This window comes from Conger conger, chromosome 7 (genome assembly GCF_963514075.1).
Source record: "Conger conger chromosome 7, fConCon1.1, whole genome shotgun sequence".
Lineage (NCBI taxonomy): Eukaryota > Metazoa > Chordata > Actinopteri > Anguilliformes > Congridae > Conger > Conger conger.
In genome coordinates this window covers 39,195,232-39,203,186 of record NC_083766.1, presented here as the reverse complement: position 1 = coordinate 39,203,186, position 7,955 = coordinate 39,195,232, and positions in this window count along the sequence as shown.

The following is a 7,955-nucleotide window of genomic DNA, read 5'->3' as shown; positions in this document are numbered from 1 at the left end:
TACAGGTCAACTGAAACATACTTCAGTTATTCCTGATCTATTAACAACCTACGGCCACAACTGTGTATATTTACCACCATTTCTGACCACAATAATAAACATGTATGAACAGCAGGGGGCAACTTATCAAAATAATGACTGCATTTATTCAGCAAACTACTACAAGCAACTAAACAAAATAGTATTAGAAAGACACACTTTATTAAACACAATTGATTCACTTGCATGTTTTCATGTCAAAGTGCATTCAATTTGTTCCAAAAGTGTATTAAATCTGAATGTATTCAGAACATCTAAAGGGTGGGGGGGGGTTTGATATATGTAAGAAACAAAAAAAGAATCCAGAAACGAAAGTCAGAAAGCCAAAATGGGTCGAAAAACTACAGATCAAAACAAAACAGACAGTTAAAGCAAGAGGCGGAAGTCTAAAACAAAATACGCTGTAACAGGAATCAATCAGAAAATAATGCTGGAGAGTATGGTTGGGACACAACAATCTGGCAACGAAAGACAGAAACAAGAGGGTTTAAATACACGTAACTAGTACGAATTTGAACCACACAGGTGGGAATAATGACAGTAGACAGGAAGGAAGTACATATAAGGAGTGGGAAGGCGGAGACATAAAATGAGACAGAGATGAAACAAATTAATGGAACAAACAGACTACAGTGTACACAGAGGGTAACAAGACACAGAAACGCTAACAACTTAGACAAAAACTAGACAATGAAAAACACAGAACCTGACACCCGGTGTCCATTTCAGGGTGTTCCTTGGAAAAGTAATTGATGAGGGAGGGGTCGAGGATGTGTTGTTCGGGCACCCAGGAGTTCTCCTCAGGCCCATACCCGTCCCATTCCACCAGGAACTTTGGGACAAACCTTCAGGATGCCGTGGACAGTGTAGACAGGGCCTTTGATGAGATGGGGGGTGGAGGTGGTTTGGCCGGAGGCAGGGTATGGGGAGGTGACATAGGGCTTCACCCGTGGAAACATGAAAAACTGGATGGATGCGATCTAGGAGAGGTGGGGACAATGTAACGGGGGGCTGGGTGGCGTCGGCGGTCGGCAAACTTCTTTATCTCTGTTACGTTTCATAACAGAATAGTTTGAGGCTTCTTCCGGGCCTGGTGGGCACAATGAACAAAGAGTTGGGCCGTAGTTACCTCCACGTCCTTCTCTTCCTCTGGTAACAGAGGTGGCTGATAGCCCAGGTAGCAGGTGAATGGAGGCAGTCCAGTATAGAAGACGGGTAGCGAGTTGTGAGCATACTCGATTCATGGGAAAGGGAAGGCCATGCAGGCGGAAGACGTGTAGAAACAGAAGTTCACCAGTTTCTTTCGAGGACGGGAGCTTGGGCAGGGCGACGAAGTGCACAAACTTGGACAACCGGTCTACCACAGTCAGGACAACAGACATTCCCTTACCGATCGGTAATGCAGTCCAGGGCCATGTGAAACCACAGGCGACAGGGAAAAGACAGAGGCTGGAGGCTCTGAGGCTGCTGGTTGCTGGACTTCCCCTGGGAGCACTCAGGACAGGTGGCGACAAAGTCAGTTGTATCAGGTTTCACAGATGGCCACCAGAAGCGGCAGCCTACGGCTGACCCCAGGATGACAGGCAATATAGGAGCCAGTTGGCAGGAGTGTCTTACGGGACAGGACAGCCCCACAGGGCTTCCTCCTCCTTGCTGACAATGTGCAGCTGTGTGGCGGCGACCAGGGTTCAGGGAGGCCGAATGATGGCAGGCTCTTCATCTCTTTGAGGAGGTGAGTGCAGACAGGAGAGTGCATCAGGTTTTATGTTTTTTGAGCCAGGCCGGTAGGTCAGGGTGAACTGGAAGCAGTTGAAGAACAAAGACCACCGGGCTGATCTCAGATACTCAAGGTTGCAGTGGTAGTCCAGACACTGAACAGTGGTGGCCCCCTCCAGCAGCTGACACCATTCCCCAAAGGCCAACTTCACTGCCAGAAGTTCCTGGTCACCTATACTGTAATTCCTCTCCATGGGTGAGAGAAGAAAGTGCACAGATGGAACTTTATGACAACATGGCTCCAACCCCAGTGTCGGAGGTATCCACCTCGAGTGAACTGCTTCTCTGGGTCAGGCATGGTCAGGACAGGGGCGGAGGAAAAGCACCTCTTCAGCTCCATGAAGGCTGAGTTGGCAGCAGGTGTCCAGCAGAAGGTGACTTTGTTGGAGGTCAGGGCAGACAGGGGAGCAGTGACAGAACTGTAGTTCCTAATGAACTTCCAGGAGAATTTGGCTAATCCAAGAAAGCATTGAAGCTCCTTGCAGTTGGTGGGAGGAGGCCAATTAGCTATTGCAGAGGTATTTTCCTGGTCCATTTCAATCTGCCCCCTGGAGAAAACAAAGCCGAGGAACCGGGTGCAGGATCAACACTTCTCAGCATTGACAAACAGGCGGTTCTCCAGGAGGCAGCGGAGAACTTCATGGATGTGGCTGATGTGTTCCTCCAGTGTGGCAGGAAAGATGAGGATGTCTTTAAGGTACACAAAAACAAACTTGGAGATCATGTCCCGGAGGACATCGTAAATTAGGTTCTGGAACACGGCTGGAGTGTTAGTGAGCCCAAAAGGCATAACGAGATACTCATAGTGGCCACTCAGGGTATTGAAAGCAGTCTTCCACTCATCTCCCTCCCAGATGCGGACCAGGTGGTAGGTGTTGCACAGATCAAGCTTGGTGAAGTATTGGCACTTCTGCAGGGAGGAGAAGGCAGAGAAGATGAGTGGGATGGGGTAGTGATTCTTCACCGTTATGACGTTGAGCTGCCAGTAGTCAATGCAGGGGTGTAGGAACTTGTCTTTCTTCTCAACAAAGAAGAACCAGGTGGTCAGCTGGTCGAGGATCTGCTTTGAAAGCCCATTCTGGAAGGCACTCTACAGGGCGGCATGCCCCCATCCAGCCGAGGCAACCAGAGTCTGGAACTCGATGGCGTAGTCTGACACCAAGCGATTGCCCTGGTGGATCCGGAAGAGCTCACGGGAAGCAACAGGTCCAGAAATAGCCTGGTCAAACACCCACTTCATGGCTGATGAGAAGAAGTCTTCCAGCAATCTTCATCCTCACATTTTCTGCATAATCCAAACTAATTTTGTCACATTCGTGCCCTTTTGACATCTGTGTTTCTCTGTTCCCTATTTTCTGTCCCTAGCATTTTCACCTCTTTTTCATTTTCACCTCTGTGACCACCATAGTCTCTTTAACCTGTTCTCCATCTAATGTCTCGCCTTATTCTGCTACCCCGTTTTCCTGTCTGTTCTTCTGTGCCCAGATTTTTTCATTTTTTTGTTTTGACTCTCTGTGTTCTTGGATTTCGGATTAGTACTTTGGCTGCTTTTTTATTACGTTTTGGATCTTCCCTGTGTTAATAAAGCCTGTAGTCACGTCATCCCTGAGTCTGCAATCGGTTCTCTCTGCCCAGTTCCTGACACATTTTTGGAATGGTTGTGACAAATAGCTAATCAACATCTGTATTCCGCTGTAAAAACTAGCAAGCAAACTAAGTTTTTGCTAAGGCAGTTGAGTAATTTAATAGCTAGTTTGCTACTGCTTGAAGAAAAAACAAAAAAGTAAATCTGAAAAATTAAATCTGGGCCTAAATAATATGCTTAAATAAAATGTAGCTACTCAGTTTTAAAATGTATTTAAAATAATTATGCAACATTTACATTACATATATCATTTTCACCAAAGAGCTTTTGCTGTGTATATACTGTGTGATTTTTGCCACGATTCAGCACCCACAGCCAAAATGAGCAAATCAGAATAAAGCCAACATGTGACAGCTGCTATGACCACAGACAATGGTCATATAATGATCAACCAATAGGAGCGTAGCAATACAGTACATGACATACTGTAAACAATACATGTAGCACTCTAACCTCAATAAACACATTGTTTTACTTAATCATTAATTTAGTCACTTTTGCTTTTGCTAGTGCACTCAAACCGTTTTGCATCTCAGAATGCAGAAAATCCCGAAAATGGTGGAAAATCCAGCTATGAAGCCGATGCGACTCCTCCATTTGCGTGTGAGAGAGAGCAACGTAATCTGTCCCTGGTTCATCCAGTAAGTTATTTTCTAATAACATAATAACTTGAAGAAAATTATAAAACTGCTTGCTGTTTCTTGCGTTAATCGACAATGTTATTCTAAATCAGATATCAGATTAGTCCACAGCACCCTGCGTGCTCAAAATGAGTTCAAGGGACACAATTATTTTTTAAATGAACACAAATGAGAGAGCTGTGTGCTCTGTACTGTGTGTTTGTGCATGTGCATGTGTCCGTATGAAATTAACAGTGCTGCTGACAATGTGTTCGATTCTAAATCAGAAATCAGATTAGTTCACAGCACCTTGCGTGTTCAAAATTAGTTTAAGGGACAAACTCAGGGGTACAATTAATACTTTATCAACTCTAGTTTTTATTAGCAACACTTTTTGGTTCAGTGGGCAATGTATTCATTCACAACTTTTCAGTTTTGTTTATTTTTTGGAATGTTCGGAACCTGTTTTTATAGCACCACTATCCTGCTCAGAATTTCACATGCTCTAAATTTCACATTTTAGTCTTGGTAGAAATAATACCCTACAAGGGAATTATTTTTTAAATGAACACAAATGAGAGAGCTGTGTGCTGTGTACTGTGTGTGTGTGTGTGTGTGTGTCTGTGTGTCTGTGTGTGCATGTGTGTGTCTGTATGCAAGGCTCAAGCTGAGGTAGGCTAACAGTTTTGTGTAGCCTACTGCAAAATCTTTCCACCAAACAGCCTGCTTGTGAAATTAAACGGTGCTGCTGAAAAATGATAACTGTCGGAAACTGATAAACAAATTCACAAAATGAGTATAGTTATATCCTTAATCTACGATCGGAACAAGTTCACACAAGGGTCTCTTGACATGCCCAAGAGAGGAGTGAGGAAAATGGCAGCCAGGCAGTCAGTTTTACTTATCAAATCAGTAAAACTGGCAGGAGCCAGTCATGAAAACAGTGTTCGCATTCATCACTAGCTACCACAGCCAATGTAAAAAATAAATAAAGTAGGCCAATTCTCCAATCACAGATAATGGAATCCAATCACTTGTACAACATTCGTATTCGGAAAAAAGTCAATAATAGTTGCGAGTAATCGTCTGAAATGGATACTGGGTTCACCCCTACTAATGAGTTACCCAGAATTACCGTAATCCACACACTTACGAACTCACCAGAGAAAATATTCTCCCTGCAGCATGCTTACTGTCCACAATTTTTTTTATTCTGTCAAATGCCACCGGAGTTATATGCTTTGTGCTTTTGCAGTTGTATTTTTCCTTATTAAAGGAAAAAAATTTTTTTACACATTAAAAAAAAAATGTTTTTCATTTTATTTATTTTTTTGTCAGATGGGTGGGGGTGTTACTTCCCCCTACATGCATGTGGCTGGCTCCTTCAGCTGCAGCCATTTCACAAATGAACTGATTGGCAAATATGCTCAGCTGCCCAAAAATAATAAAAGGTTGAAGTTTCTGCAGTTAGAAAAATACTTTTGAAGAGACTTTGAGAACAATATTTTTTCAGTGTGTTTTTGAGACTGGTGTATTTTATAGTTTAAGTGTTTTGTGCCATGTTTTGTTTGCAGTTTCTACTTTTTTGATTCTTTTGTAATGGGTGATTTTGGACTTTGGTTTAGTAGCAATTTGTTTTAGGTTGCGGTAAAAATTTCATTCTGCCACTTGATTGGCAAGGGAGGCTTGCCCTTGAAGCATCATTTTATGTATTTTAGTGAAATAAATGAAACACAATAGATTGATATAGGAAGACCGCCTCACTGCACTTTCCCCTCGTGTCTGCAGCTGTCGCTGTTGAAGCTACTTAATCTGGATTTCAATGGTGGAGAATTTCTTCATCTGAATTTTTTCCAGTTGAAAAATTATTTAATATGACAGTGAGATTTTGTTATGGTTTATTCATAAATTTACTTTTTTATATTTTGATCTCTCTCTCTTGCCTCTTCCAGAAGAGGGGACAGTGCCTCCCATTCTGTGAGAGGCAAGAGGCCTTGCAACGAACATAATGAGATTTTAATAACTGAAGAACAATTCTAACGTTATAGCTACAGCTAATCGGAACTTGTCTTTGAGGGTCCTGAATATCTTCAATTATTGAATATTGCCTGAATGTTCTGACCATGACCTTATATAGATCCATCCATCCATTATCTTAGCCCGCTTATCCTGAACAGGGTTGCAGGGGGGCTGGAGCCTATCCCAGCATACATTGGGTGAAAGGCAGGAATACACCCTGGACAGGTCGCCAGTCCATCGCAGGGCACACACACACTCATACCTACGGGCAATATAGACTCTCCGATCAGCCTAACCTGCATGTCTTTGGACTGTGGGAGGAAACCGGAGTACCCGGAGGAAACCCACGCAGACACGGGGAGAACATGCAAACTCCACACAGAGAGGCCCCGGCCGACCGGGATTCGAACCCAGGACCTCCTTGCTGTGAGGCGGCAGTGCTAGCCACTGCACCATCCGTGCTGCCCTCTAATGCACCTTGCCATTTCATTTGAATAATATGGGATATTAAACTTTCATAGGAATCAATGTACAGTGCATCCGGAAACTCCAGCCCCCCTGCCACCCTGTTCAGGATAAGTGGGTTAGGATAATGAATGAATGAATGAAAGTGCATTAGATGTTTCACACATACATACTTTATCATGTATGAGTCAGACAAGTGGTCACACAGACAAGTGTGCAGGAGAGCTACTTCAGCACTAGAGGGAGTGCTTGGTCAAATAAAATATATTGCTGTCCATACCCAGTGGATTGTTTGTAAAGTTCAATGTACAAAAGAAGTACAAGACCAACAATGGATGATCTATATACAAATGCAAAAACATTTTTTGTATTTGCTTTCTGCTTTCTAGTTTCAAACTAAGTTGTATTTTGCCTTGTCAATATCCTGTCAATATTTAATATGTCCATAAAATAGGCCATTGCGAGCACGCTATCTTTTTAACTTCATTTAACATTTTAACAGCAAAAAAAATCTAAACCAACTTATTATCCACTACAAAACAAACAGGTTCACCTTCAGGTAGTCTGAGGGCATGGGTCATTTGAGCTATTGTCTTCAGGACAGTATTTTCAGAGGTAATTGTACTGCAACTGTAGTTTACTTTTTACATGCAAACAAGAATGCAAGAATTCTTTAAACATATTTGTTATTCATAAATGTTTTTGTAGGTTTTGAATTGAATTGAATTTTTAATTGCTGTCATAATCTAAAACGTGTTTTTGCATAATATTTTATTAAAATTATTAAAAAATATTAGTTATACGTTTTTCAAACAGATTAAGTAGCATCCAACATTATTACTGCTGTTGCCATTATTGATAGAGCAATCGAACGGTTTAAAAAATGTATTTTAGGTAAGTTTGAGGGACTCCTTTATCCATTCACACATATGTAGACAAATTAAAAATTACCCTTTTATCTGACCGACTGTTATATTTGCTTTCATGAATTTGTTTAGTATTACCTATGTCAATAGAGAAAACAATGTTTGCTGTTTGATACTCTGTTTTTGTCTGTCTGACTGTTAGCAGGACATCTTTATGCATACTTCTCACTATGCATCGAAATGCATCCTCTGTATTTAACCTATCCTAATTGCTTAGGACCAGTGGGCAGCCATAGTGCAGCACCCAGGGACCAATTCCAGTTCTGAGGCCAGTACCAAGGGCAGGAACACACTGAGAGGCAACAGGAACACTGAGGGGGAGGGAATCCACACAGACACAAGGAGAACTCCACACAGAATGGCCCAGGCGGGGCTCAAACCAAGGACCTTCTTGCTAGGAGGCAACGGTGCAACCCACTGTGCCACCCAAAATCTCCAAAAAATATTTGCATGAAATCTTTTGGA